Source organism: Pyrus communis, chromosome 6 (assembly GCF_963583255.1).
Source record: "Pyrus communis chromosome 6, drPyrComm1.1, whole genome shotgun sequence".
Taxonomy (NCBI): domain Eukaryota; kingdom Viridiplantae; phylum Streptophyta; class Magnoliopsida; order Rosales; family Rosaceae; genus Pyrus; species Pyrus communis.
Window position 1 is genome coordinate 20,168,545 of NC_084808.1, and position 14,587 is coordinate 20,183,131.

General features: G+C 36.2%; 1 pseudogene; it reads left to right on the top strand.

Moving 5' to 3' along the window:
- The first annotated feature begins 1,794 nt into the window (after positions 1–1,794).
- LOC137736691 (topless-related protein 2-like) lies at positions 1,795–12,066 on the top strand (annotated as a pseudogene).
- Positions 12,067–14,587: the final 2,521 nt, after the last annotated feature.

The following is a 14,587-nucleotide window of genomic DNA, read 5'->3' on the forward strand; positions in this document are numbered from 1 at the left end:
TGGGTTTTTATTCCACCCTACCCCAGAAAAAAAAGGTAGAGTTATGACCAAGTGATAATTTAGATGGACATATAGTTTAGTTTTGGGGCTAAATAGATATAAACTCAATTCATTATCCACAATTCTCTTTAAATTTTACTCCCAAAAGTAAAACCAAGCAAAAGTCACTCATAAAGTGCATAGAAGTTGAAAAAAAATAAGTCATAGTATAAGGAACTTATTACGAAGCTAAGTTTGATCCACCTTGATGTAGGATTGGAATTGATAGCTCTACATTGGGCAATACCCATGTATGCTTGTATCCATTTTGTATCATACTACTGCAGATGAGTGTGATAATTTGCTTATGGTTTTTATCATGTACTATTAATTATATGCACAATTGACTATATGATATCTTATTGTGTACATAATTATAGAAATGGAAAGTGAACAAAGTAGTCAACCAGAAGGAAGTAGAAGGGTTTGGAAACAATATGAAGAACATGCATTGTTGTCCATACTTGAGGAGGCAGTTGTTAAGAATTTGCGATGTGATAATGGTTGTTTCAAACCCGGAACAATGGCTCAGTTTGAACTTGGAGCTCCCAAGCTATTAAAGCATTTGCATATTTTATGAACTTGGATATGTGGTTGGATTAATATATATAACGTAACGACTGTAGTTGTTTTTTGTGAACCTTCTTTTATGTTATTGGAAAATATTTTGAATTTGATGTATGGAATTTACTATTTTTCTTTGTTATTTGAAAATTTGTGTGGTTTTCAATAGGTATAAATATGAGAAAAGTTTAACAAACAAATAAAGTTTTGTCAAAAATTTTTTTTCCTTTGTCCTATCCGGTTCAGTACCAAACATAGTATAAATAATACGGTCATCAGTCCAATACTTCACCAAACGCCTGACTAATTTAGTCAGTACTATCTGGTGGCTATTTATCCTATCCGACAGAAATAGTCAGCACAGTCCGGTGGCTATTGGTACATTATAGAATTCATTGCATACGTCATAATCATCCCACTGATCGTAACACTACCTTTTTATATTTGTACATTCTTTTGGTGCTTGCTAGTTAATTATTCTAGTAATTTTTTAGTGTCTATCTAGACCTATAGATGGAGCATGGAGTTCGGTGAGGGTTTCAAAATACCAACAAATACTTTTAGTTAAAAAGAGTGCTGAAGAGAAAACACCTTAATTATAGGGATGTGCTATTCACACACCCTCTTTTACTTCTCACATACCCCTTGATAATTTCTGTCCGTTGATTTTCTTCAATTCATCCGATCCGACGGTCGAAAATTAAAAAGGTATGTGAGAAGTAAAATGGGGTTTGTGCATATCACACCCCTAATTATCTATATACTAAAACCTGGTAGAAAAGCATTGTTCACGAGCAGTGTAATGGCTAAAATACCCCTTGATATCTTCTTTGTTGCCCGTTGTCTTGCCCGTTTGGTACAGCGAGATGACGCTTTTACAGATCTTGGCCACACGTCGGTCATCGTCTAACCAGCTTGCACCTTCTCGACTTTTCCGTCCATTTTGTCCTTGGCGGCCTTGCGTCTCTCATCAGCATGTAGTCACCTATGCTACATCCGAAGCTTTTGAAAAAAAGCTATCCACCAAAGAGATAATAAATGCAAAGACCCACGTGTTGATCATCCCTTTCCATTTGAGAGCAAGACAGAGCAAAAGAGAGGGATGCCATTGCCATTGCAGTAACCAAGACCCATTTCTCGAAAAAGAGATAATAAATGCGAAATATATATATATATATATATATATATTGTGCAGGGTAGAAAAGATAGTCCAATCTAAAAATGAGAGATCATGATGCGTAGTGGGAGAAAAAAAAAAAATATATATATATATACACACACATATATATTATCTTATTATTATCAAATTGTTAACGGAGCACGTTGTCTTGTTTTATGCTTTCTTTCTTTCATTTTCAGCTTTGGTTTTCTCTCGACTCTCTGCGTCGTGGTGTTTTTCTTGCAAATTGTTAACGGAGCAGGTTGTGTTGTTTGGAATTATAGGTACAAGTTTGTTTTGTTGCAAATTGGTTTCATGTTGAAATTTTGCTTTCTTTCTTATTTTGGGTGTTCATTTTGTAGTCTGGGGTTTCATATCCTCATGTGTCTTCCATGTGTCGATCTTCCTTTTCGATTCGATCGCTCCAATTTTCTTTCGCCTTTCCATTTGCTTCTCTCAACCCTCATTTTCTCAGTTTGCTTCGCGTCTATCCTTCTCTCGAATTTTCTTGGGGTTTTCATTTCTTTCTCACGGATACTTGATTTTCTCAGTTTGTTTCCGCTGATCTTTTGTTTCTTCCGCACATTCCACATCTTTTTCATCATTTTTGGTGTGGATTTGAAGAGGATTTGTGAAGTGGCTTTGATTTTATGGTAAGTTGGTTTGAACGACTTTTAGAGTTTGAGATCGTTTGGGTTGATTTGGAGTTTTTTTTTTCAACGGTGAAAGTAAATGGTTAACAGTAAATTGATTGTATTTTAATTTTTATTGAATTCAGGTACCCATGTTCTGTTTTTCGGTTTGATTTGAAGGAATTTCTTGCGCAGAAGAGCTAGGGTTTCTTGGTGAGTTCTCCGGGTTGTGCATCATGCTCTACTTCACAAGTTCATTGTTATTTTTCTTAATATATTATGATTTCTAGAACTGTAAATTCGGATGTGGAAATGAATTTTTTGTGCAAATTTGGATATTTGGATGTTGGTTAAAATTAGGGGAATGGCTCCGATTTTGTTAGTCAATTAATTTAATTTTTTCTTCATCTCAAGCTTCTAAATGATTTCCTGCATCATTGTAGTTTTACTCACTAAAATTTGAGCGGTGAGTTTTTTTTACCTTATGACCTCATTTGTGATTATCAAGTGCATAATTGTCTTTTGATCAGATTTCCTTTAAAGTGAATACCAAACTGCAGTGTGATGTTCAAACTTTGTGGCCTTTTGAAATAGGTGGGAGCATAATTCATCCATGAGGTAAAAGCTCAAATCTCTTTATTTTTGTGTTGGAGAAGTTGGTGGAACAAATTGTGCTTTACTCTACATATGACCAATGTCTATGATTTTACCTATTTTGATAATGCTTGAATTATGCTTCTTGGTTTTTAATTGGGTTTTTGTGTAGTGAGTTGGATAGATAGTTCATAGCATAGGTTTGGTTGCATGTTTATTGGAAAAAGAAAAACACGGAGAGGCACAACACACAGAGGATAAACTTTTTGTCTTCAGGTTAGCACTGCTTCTTTTTCCTACCAGTCATAGGTGTGCTAATAGTGTTGAGAACAATGCCTAATTTAGTTTAATTCTTCTCATTTTGATAATTACCTTTTCCACTACCTTCTTGAACTTGGAATTAGTTTGATAGCATTTTGGTTTTAAGCGTTTATAAAAATATTTCATTCCAATGAACAAGTCATTGATCTATTAACTCTTATTTTGTTGAAGATTTAGTGCTAAAAGCTAGGAGTTACAAGTATTACATTCCATTCACCAAGTCATTGATATATTAACTCTTATTCGCAAGAGGATTGAGATTTTAACTCTTTTCATCTTTGCTGCAGCCAATAATAAGAATAAACATTCTTCATTGCTTCGCCTGCTTCTACCAACAAATTGAAACCTAAACATTAGAATTTCATCACTACGATTTCACCCATTTATCATAAAATTGGTAGACATAACTTCATACCATCTCATAGCAGAAATAAAGGTTTTAATTTTATTTTACTCCGTTATTGCTCACTCTCTGTTTACTTCTTCTCAATTTAAGTCTCCAAACAAGTTACCGTTTGTAAGTCCTATCAATCTTCAATTTTTATTTTTCTTGCTTTGATTTCGGTTTTTTATTACTAATTTTAATCATTTGTGTCCACTAATGATATCTTGGTATGTTAGTTTGAAAACGTGTCCTTTTGAATTGTAAAATCTGGCAAATTATTTGAAGCAATTCTGATTTCAGCTTTTTGGACTTTACAAATAGGAAGATGAGGAGACAAAAAGAAGTACAAAGGGATGCATTTAGCTTCCACTTTTGAGGTTCCAGGCACCCAAAAACTGCCTACTGGTGAGCTCAAAAAAAAAAAAAAAAATCTCAATTTGATATAAAGTTTGGATTTTCAAGTCTGGATTGGATTTAATTGTACATTTAATTTGATGGGTTTGATTTATATGCAAGGACTTTGCTTTTATTAATGCATGAAATACTAATTAAATTTTAATTAAGATGCTAACTTTGTAGGTACCCAGGAATTAACAATGTAGCTGGAGTTCTCCGCTGGCTTAAGCACAGTGGATAACTCAAGTACAGATCTCTCAATCTGTTTCTCAATCCTGGAACCTCTAGCCTCCGCACGAAGGTTCGTCTCTCTATCTCTCACTTTGTTTTTTAAAATTCGTAATCGAATTTCTTTTGCATAAATGCTAGATCTGTTGCAGTGGGGCCACAAATCCTACCCTCTGTTTGTTACTTTGTTCCAATTATTGCAATCAATTTTTCATCGTTTATGTGGTCAATTATTACACTGTTTTATTTGGTGAATTCTTGATTAACGATTGGTTTTTCTTGCTTGGTCTAATTGGGCAACTTAAGAATTTCATGTGAGAATTTTATGTCCTGATGAATCCTTTTTTTATTTTTTTACCATTATTCAATTTTTTTTTAATTATGTAGCCGAATAAGTTCGGTATTCCTTTGGAGTCTCTGCAATTTAAAGTAATCTACCCAAAACGCCGCCGTTTCCTCCCATTTCTCCTCCGCCCCTTCCTCCCATTTCTCCTCCGCCCCGGACGGAAAGATTCGAACTTGAGATTTGAAATCGAGGACAAGAGAAGCGAAGATGTCGTCTTTGAGAAGAGAACTGGTGTTCCTGATCCTCCAATTTCTGGAGGAAGAGAAGTTCAAGGAGTCCGCACACAGGTGGGCATTTTTTTTTAGTTTTCAATTTTAGGGGGTTTTTTATTTAATTTTAGGGGTTTATGGTTGGAAATTTGAATTCGTTGGAAGCTCAGGCTGGAGCAGGAATCGGGGTACTTCTTCAACATGAAGTACTTTGAGGAGAAGGCTCTGGCTGGAGAGTGGGACGCGGTCGAGAGGTACCTCTCTGGGTTCACCAAGGTCGATGAGAATCGCTACTCGACGAAGATTTTCTTTGAGGTTCGAAAGCAGAAGTATCTCGAGGCGCTCGACAGGTTCCGATTTTGATCACTTCTGTTTCTCTGTGTGTGTCTACGTGTACGATTGTTTTATGGAATGTATTAATTGATTGTGTTTTGGTGATGGGGTCTTTGTTGCAATTTGGAAATGCGGTCAGGAATGACAAAGCTAAGGCTGTTGAGATAGTGGTGAAGGATTTGAAAGTGTTCTCGAAGGTTGACGAAGAGTTGTACAAGGAAATTACGCTTCTTTTGAATCTCGAAAACTTCAGGTGAATTATGTTTTAGTTCATTTTTAACGTATATGTAAGTTGGGTTCCATAACATGTTAATGAGTTTATCTGTGGGTTAAAACTCGTCGAATTTGGGAACATGAAAAGTGGGGAATAAAACTTTAATTTTAATGTGATGCAGAGAAAATGAGCAGTTATCGAATTATGGTGATACTAAGTCGGCTAGAAGCGTGATGCTAGTAGATCTTAAAAAGTTGATGGAAGCAAATCCGCTTTTCCAAGATAAGCTTGCTTTACCCACTCTGAAGGCTTCACGCTTGCGAACTCTAATTAATCAAAGGTATGCCGGTGTTTGTAATGCCTTTCCACTTTTGAATTTTGTATGAAGGTAGACCTTGCAGTCAATATCAATGATTACGGTTCGTAAAAGTTGTGAAGCATTAAATTATGGTTTGTGCAGTCTAAATTGGCAGCACCAGCAGTGCAAGAACCCAAGGCCAAATCCTGATATTAAGACCTTATTCATGGACCACTCGTGTTCTCCAACAAATGGGGCTCGTGCATCCACACCAGTTACTCTTCCGGTTGCAGCTCTTGCAAAGCCAACTTATGCTCCTCTAGGAGCACATGGTGGAGTATGATCATATCCTTAGTCATAATTTTATCGAATTTCAACTGACGTTCTGATATATCAATATGTTTTGTGTGTTACTGTCATGTACAGCCTTTTCCGCCGGCTGCTGCAGCTGCAGCTAATGCAAATTTAGCAGGATTGGTGTTGAATACTAATCCTTCCTTATCTGTGCAATCAGCTGTTGTTGCCGCTCCACCCTTCCCTGTTCAACCCAGTCAAGGTGTGGTTTTCATTCTTCTGAAATTTAGGCTACAACAGCTTAACAAAAGTTGATTTTTTAGATCCAGGTTATTGTTTATTCACTTTCCGTTTTCTTTGTTTCAAAACACAATTTTAATAAGGTGACAATGTAGAATTAAGAAGAAAATATAGTCACTACTTATTTGTGTCAGTAAGGAGTAGGGAGGTTAAAGAAACTCTTCTAGATTAGTTCTTTGTGCTGGGTCATTCCGCCTGTTTGTTGAGCATTGTCATACTTGTAAGAAGAATTAATTCAGTTATCTAATGTCCAACCAGAAGTATTTACTGTTGAGCTTGATTATCATTGTTTTACTTGCGTAAAGTATAAGATAACAGAATATAGTTCATAATTTTCAAGCTATTTGGTTATTGAAAACAATTTTGCTGCCTGAACAGTTTCTGGTTTAAAGCATCCAACAACACCCTCAAATGCTCTTGGAATGAGTGATTATCAAAGCTCAGATCACGAGCAACTAATGAAACGCCAGCTGCCTGCACAATCTGTTGATGAGGTATTATTGGACAGATTAAAGTTTCTGCATAAGTTATGGATACCTCTTTCTTGCATTTTATGGTTCTGCATCTGGATGTTCCACTGTTACGAACTATTATGGAGCTTCCTACTTCATTTATTCAGGTCAGTTATCCTCCCCCTCCCCAGCATGCTTCCTGGTCACTAGATGACCTACCGAGGACTTTAGCGTAACGTAAATTGTGCTTGACCCGTCTTAGATTGAAAGCGTTGTCTTTAAAATTTTGCTCTTAAGCAGCTTTAATCTAAGAGCTGACTTAAGATTTATGTTTGTAAATAGTTGGATGTAGTAATGGCGAAATTACACTGTGGGAAGTTGGGATACGAGAGAAGCTAGTGTCAAGGCCATTCAAAGTATGGAATATGACTGCTTGTTCTAATGCATTTCAGGTGTGTATCATTACTCAGTTGGAACCTTATACGTCCTATCAGTATTCTTTATCCCGTCATTAAACATCATATTTATGTGTGCTTAGTAGGTTCCATCTGTTTTCAAAGTAATGGTGTCTTCATGATATTTAGTTTAGGTTAATATCAGAGGCCTGCACTACTTATGATTATTGAGCATTTACCACTTCTGTAAGTTCAACTTTTAGTCTCTTATAGGTTGCTATGGTCAAAGATACGTCGATGTCTGTAAGCCGTGTATCATGGAATCAAGATGGAAGCTTAATTGGTAAGTGGAGGTGCAGCGCATCTCTAGCATAATTTGAATGCAAATTTGGATATAATTCTGGGTATTTTTTTGTGTACAGGTGTTGCATTTACCAAGCACTTGGTTCATTTGTACTCTTATCAAGGACCAACTGATCTACGGCAACATTTGGAGGTATGTTTTGAGTCTCTTTGTGCTAATTCAAGATCAAGAAGATATTGTTTGCCGTTTTACACTGATGTTTGGATTTGGTTTTCTTATAGATTGATGCTCAGTGGCAGTGTGAATGACTTAGCCTTTTCTCATCCAAACAAGCAATTATGTATTATAACTTGTGGGGAGGATAAGCTGATAAAGGTGGGGTTATATTGCAGCTTTCTGTTTTTGTTTAACTTTAACTTGATCAATTTTAAATGGATTATTTGTTTGAACACATAATAGGTTTGGGATTTGGTTGGAAGAAATCTATACCGCCTTGAAGGTCATGAAGCGCCTGTTTACTCAATTTGCCCCCACCAGAAGGAGAATATTCAGGCAAGTCATGTCCATTTGCTGAATTCTGCATATGTGTTATGACCACTTAATGTTACTAGTTCTCAAATGACTGGTTGAATGTGGGCACTCTAATTTTATTTATACGTTACATGGCCTGTTCAGTGGTGCTAGAGTTCATTTGTGAATGTTCAAAGAACTAAATAGCTCGAAGTGGTAGACTTTCTCATTTAGTATGATATTGGTTTGTTTACCTTGAAATTCCTGGTTACTTGTACATTTCAGTTGTTATATTTCCTGTTATGCCAGTGGAATTTCACAAAAGTTCTGATGATATGATAACTAATTATGATGATTGCTGTTATTATAATTACTAACCGAAAATGAGTGAGGCAAAGGTGTCGCATCAAGCTGCTCTTGCCGTTGTCGTAATTCTACTTTTTTGTCTTTGCAGTTCGTATTTTCAACTGCTGTTGATGGGAGCATAACAGCTTGGCTGTATGACAATGTGGGCTCCAGGGTTGACTATAATGCTCCTGGGCAGTGGTGCACCACAATTCTCTACAGTGATGACGGAAATAGGTACAAAAGAAGATCCACATGGTTTATGCTATAAATTACATTTGTTGCATATTTTCTGTTTGTGTGACGATGTATGAGTTATAACTGATCCTTTAAATCTCAGATTATTCTCTTGTGGGACTAGTAAAGATGGTGATTCTTTCCTCGTTGAATGGAATGAAAGTGAAAGGGCAATAAAGAGGACATATAATGGATTCAGAAAAAAATCTTCTGGCATAGTGCAATTTGATACAACAAAAAATCAGTTTTTGGCTGTTGGTGAAGATAATCAGATAAAGTTTTGGGATATGGATAATACAAATGTTCTTACTGGTACAGATGCTGAGGGTGGACTTCTGGTAAAAGTCCCCATTATTCAGACATCTGTTTCCAAATATTATAAGTTGAATAAAAGAATCTATTTTTTTGAGATTTCATTCATTGATTATGAACGTTGGGATTGCTTCAGACTCTTCCCCGCTTGAGATTCAATAAGGAAGGAAATTTGCTTGCTGCTACCACGTCTGACAACGGAATCAAAATTCTTGCTAATGCTGAGGGTCTAAGATCCTTAAGAGCAATTGAAACTCGATCTTATGAAGCATCCAGAGGACGTATTGAGATGAAGGTTCTTATTTCTGTTTCCATGATATGCTACCCCTTTCATTCATTTGTACATTTCTGTTTCTAGAAAATTTGATTTGCTCATTGTTGAGAACTTGATGTGTTCATGTTCATTGATCAGGTATCTGGTTCTTCCATGGTTCCGAATGTCAACCCAACCATTAATAAAGTGAACCGTATGGATACAAGCTCTCCTGCCATACCGACTCATATTCTTGTACGTCATTTAAGTTATATAATTCACATTCAAATTGTTTTGTCATATATATATATTTTAAACTTAATTATGATTGACTGGTTAGCATCAGCTTGAAAAACGAAAGTGCGATTGTAGCTTGTTAGTACTGAATTTTGGTAGCCATTGTCACCGTACTCAGTTTAATGTGTGTATTGTGATTTATCCTTATTTCTGCTCTAGCATCACATTCTGCTGCATATTTGTTGTAGAATGGAGCCGATTCTATGGCAAGAAGCCTGGAAAAAAGAAGCTTAGATGATGTATCTGTCAAGATTAAACGTTGGGAACTGGCGGAGATTGTAGATCCCGTTCAGTGTCGAGTGGCTACTATGCCAGAAAGTAAAGATCCTGCTAACAAGGTTGGTTTTGTTTTCTAGTTCACTCTTTTGTTGTTCATGGATAATTTTATTAAGATGGTCTTACTTTTATAAAAGGTTGCTCGACTTCTGTACACAAATTCTGGTTCTGGCATTCTGGCTCTCGTTTCAAATGGGGTGCAGAAGCTATGGAAGTGGAGCCGCAATGAACAAAATCCAAGTGGGAAGGTGATAGTCAACACCCTCATGAAATACATATTTCTCTCTTCGTTCAGCTGCATGTATTTCAGTTACATGAACATATAATGTGTTAGCAACTTTCATGAAAATGTATCTGACTTTTTGTGGGTTAAAAGGCCACAGCAAGTGTTGTTCCCCAACATTGGCAACCCAACAGTGGTCTTTTAATGACTAATGATGTCTCAGAAAATGTTGAAGAAGCGGTTCCATGCATTGCACTCTCAAAAAATGACTCTTATGTGATGTCAGCCTGTGGAGGAAAAGTGTCTCTGTTCAATATGATGACTTTTAAGGTAATTTAATGTGTATATAGTGCAGATCTATCCTATGACGGTTTCTATCAACTACTACAGTTTGCATGATTCTGCATGCATTGGAATGACGAGCGTGTTTGGGATGAAAAAATTTTGGTTTGCAGGTAATGACAACTTTGATGCCGCCTCCACCAGTGTCAACCTACTTGTCATTTCATCCTCTGGATAATAATATCATAGCAATAGGAATGGAAGATTCAACTATCCACATTTACAGTGTTCGACTTGATGAGGTGATTGATTTAAGAATCTCTATATCTATTAACATCTGATTGAATTGCTCTTCTTGATTGCCAATATGAATCGTGCTGCTCTGCTGTTAGGTCAAAGCAAAACTGAAAGGCCACCAGAAGCACATTACTGGTTTAGCGTTTTCTGTCAACCTTAAAATCATGGTTTCATCAGGTGCCGATGCTCAAGTATGCGACGGCTCTTCTTCTACTTTTGATATGCAAGTTAATGTTTACCAGTGATTGGATATGTAAAGAAAATGATTTTGCAGCTATGCTTTTGGAACATGGATACATGGGATAAGAGGAAATCGGTTCCACTTCAGTTGCCCGCTGGAACGGCGCCTGTCGGTGACACGCATGTGCAATTCTATTCCGATCAAGTCCGATTGTTGGTATACCATGAGACTCAACTAGCATTATATGATGCGGCCAAATCAGAGTGCATTCGGCAGGTAATAGAACTCCTTGGATGAGGTACTTTTGTTTGCGAGCACAACAAATCCCCTCTTTTTTTTTAAATATTGCAGTGGACGCCACAAGATGTTCCGCCTGCGTCCATTTCTTGTGCAGCATATTCTTCAAGTGGTCAACTAGTTTATGCGGCATTTACTGATGGTAACATTGGAGTATTTGATGCTGATAGTCTGAAACTAAGATGCCGTATTGCCGTGTCGGTGTACTTACCACAAGCATCATCAAACAGGTATTTGGAGCATTGAACTATGACTAGTTTATGAGGGGGCGATCTCATTCTATCAAGCATTATATCTGATTAGTTTACCTAGATTTTCCCCTTTGTAAGTTTGAAAAATGAATTAGTTGAAGTAAAAGGAAGAAAAAGTTGTGCATCACCTCTTGATTAAGTTGAAAAACGATAAAGAAGAAGAAAAATTTACCTTCTGTTATCACTAGAACCTTCCATTGTATAGTTATTGATTGTCTAAACTAGTTTCTTCCTGCCCTGCGACAGCCCATCTGCGTACCCGCTGGCTCTTACAGCACATTTGCAGGAGCCGTACCAATTCGCTGTTGGACTGACAGATGGATCTGTTAAAGTTATAGAGCCCTCGGAATCCGAGGGGAAGTGGGGAGTTTTGGTGCCTGTTGATAACGGAACACAGAACGGGTGGACATCCATTTCCTAGAGTTGATTTGTGTTGTAATTGTATTGTATTCATGTACTACCACAGCAGACTAGTAGGGGGTATGTTATGTGCCTCGCCGAATGTGTGAAGCAGAGAGATCTAAGGTTATAGCAAAAATTCATGTATATTTATATGAATATCAGAGAAATGTGTTTAATTATTTCTTCAAATGTGGTGGTTCCTTCTCCCTCTGCTGCAATATTACTTTCCCCTTTTGCTTTTGCCTACTTATGAATGTCCAATGCATAAAAACTGGAAACTTGTATATTTTGTATTCGTATGAAACTTGCTCAAGAATACAGCTTTCAGATTGAAAAAATGCGGATGAGTTTGAACGTGGCCCATCAACTAGAATACTTCCGCTGTTCCTTTTTTATACCAGCGGAATGAGGGGTTCGAACTCGATGCCTCATGTGCAGGAGCAAAAGTTTTTAACCACGTGAACTACAAATATTTTCGTACTTTTCTTATATAAAACTCGTCACAGATATAATTGGAATTTAAGAGAATCTAGTCATCAAAAATGGAATTTAATCCAACTTTATTATTTGTACTATTAGGTCACCATGTGGCATGTGCCTTATAAAACGATCTATAAATGGTATAACTTGGTAGATTTAGACTTGTAGTTTCATGTCAATTTAATAAGAGGAGACAGCAACCAGTCCAAGTTTACAATTACATTATAATTGGAGAAAAAACAAAAGACAGCCAACGTTGAGGAAGATAAAATTTTAATTATGATCGGAATACAGATGGTATACCACGTGTTTATATGTAAGTGATAACAAATTTTACTTTTTAGGTTATTAACTTTTTAACACACATATTTTACTATTTATATAATGACACGTGATGTACTACCTCGTGTACCAATCACATTCAAAAATCTCTTTCGCGAAGGTTTGGACTTAAATTAGGTCGGCTAACCTAACCACAAGGCGCACTGTTTGAAGGGTCCTAATTGGACAGTGGCCAACGACGTGTTCCCATCATGCCACGTGGATCTTGACCAAATATAATGAACGGTTGACCGGGACAAAAATCTAGTTTGCGGGCCTAGCTAGGGTGACATTTGGACCCTAAGTAGGGGAACGTGGACATTTGTTATTTGTCATGCATGGGAATTTATCTGAGTTCCCATTCGATTTGAGTGGTGTTTATTGCTTAGTCGTTGCGGTTGTATCATATACGTACAAAACTTAGACCCTAAGTATTATATGATGTGAGATGTCGTAGCTTGATCATCACAAATAGTTTAGAGTTTGCATCTCACGATCATAAGTTTAAGCTGTATCAGCATCAGTGGTGTACGAACATGTAATTAATTATGAATTATTGATGCATTATATAATTTATTGCATACGTCAAGGTCATCTTATTGATGGTAACACTGCCTTTTTATATTTGTACGTTCTTTTGGTGCTTGCTAGTTAATTATTATAGTAATTTTTTTGTGTCTATCTAGACCTATAGATGGAGCGTGGAGTTCGGCGAGGGTTTCAAAATGCCAACAAATACGTTTAGTTAAAAAGAGTGCTAAAAAGAAAGCACCTTAATTATATACTAAAGGGTCCCAATAGTAAAAGAATAATTCTAGATACAGTACCAAATAATGTGTCACCAATTAAATTTGTACTTTATTTCAAATTAAAATTTAATTGATAGTCGTAATAAATTTGGTTCAATTTTAAATGATTCGAGTTCAATTTTATCTTCTATTTTATCAAAATAGAAGAAAGAAGATAAACATTGAAAACCTTTTTGTGTTGCCAACTGTGAACTATATTTCAAAGTCTTCCTTTACCTTTGTTCAATATATACATTTCAAATCTTTAACCTAAAAAAACTGCGGCTGCATGCATGAAGATATTCTCACTGCCCCACATCGACATTTCCTAAGCTCAACTTTACGGCGACGAAGAAGAATATATGGATGCCTTTTGCCGATCTAGTAAAGCTACAAGATTGGTGCATGTTCTTCTTCTTCTTTATATAAAACTCAAAGACTGAGAAATCTGAAAGTTGGAAATCTTTGGTGCACGTGCTTTTTAGATTATTATTTATTTATTTATTTATCAGTTTGGAGATGGGAGATTTGGGAAAAAAATAGATCAAAACTTGTAGGTCAAAAAGTTGGATGATCAAAAGAGGCAATGCTAAAAAGGGGTCTCTGGGTTATATAGCGAAACCCTAAAGAAGGAACAATATTAGGGCCACCTCACTCCCTTGGGAGTAATTTGATCTTTATTACAATATGTCTTACAAATGCTACTGGTTTGCAAAAGGAAGAGCATCCTCCGAGCACAAGAGAAAAAGAATGATCATCATAACCAAACTTCTACATTAATTAGATGCTTCCCAATGAAACTTCTCTGACATTTTGTACCTTATCGGACACATTTGAGTCATTTGACCAACCATTTTTTACAAATTTTAGAAAAGTTAAAGTTTCAGGGATTAGTGTCGCACTACTAATCACATCAATACTGTTACAACTTGATTACTTACATAGTTTGATTAGTTTTGAGTATTATCATAAATAAAAAAAGAAATCAGTACAATTAGTAGTTGAACCATTCAATATAAAAAGAATTTAACTTCATACGATTTTCGACAGGCACATAGGTTTTTAGCTAGACACCTAAACTCTAATCTTAGTAAAGCCGAAGTTAGTTAACGATTTATTCAACCTTACTTCTTCATCCCATCACATATTCTAATCATAATTCTGCGACTAAACACGGCATTGTTTGATGGATACGCTTGGTGCAAACATGTCTTTGGATCGTGCTAGCTAGACACAAGTTAAACAAGCTTATGTAAGTAAGAGGATGTACAACGTTATATAACTAAGTTAGACATAAGTAGGTCGTGAACACAATTAGTTATATTTACAAGATTTACAGTCTACTAGTATTTTTTTTCACTTGTAAATAAGA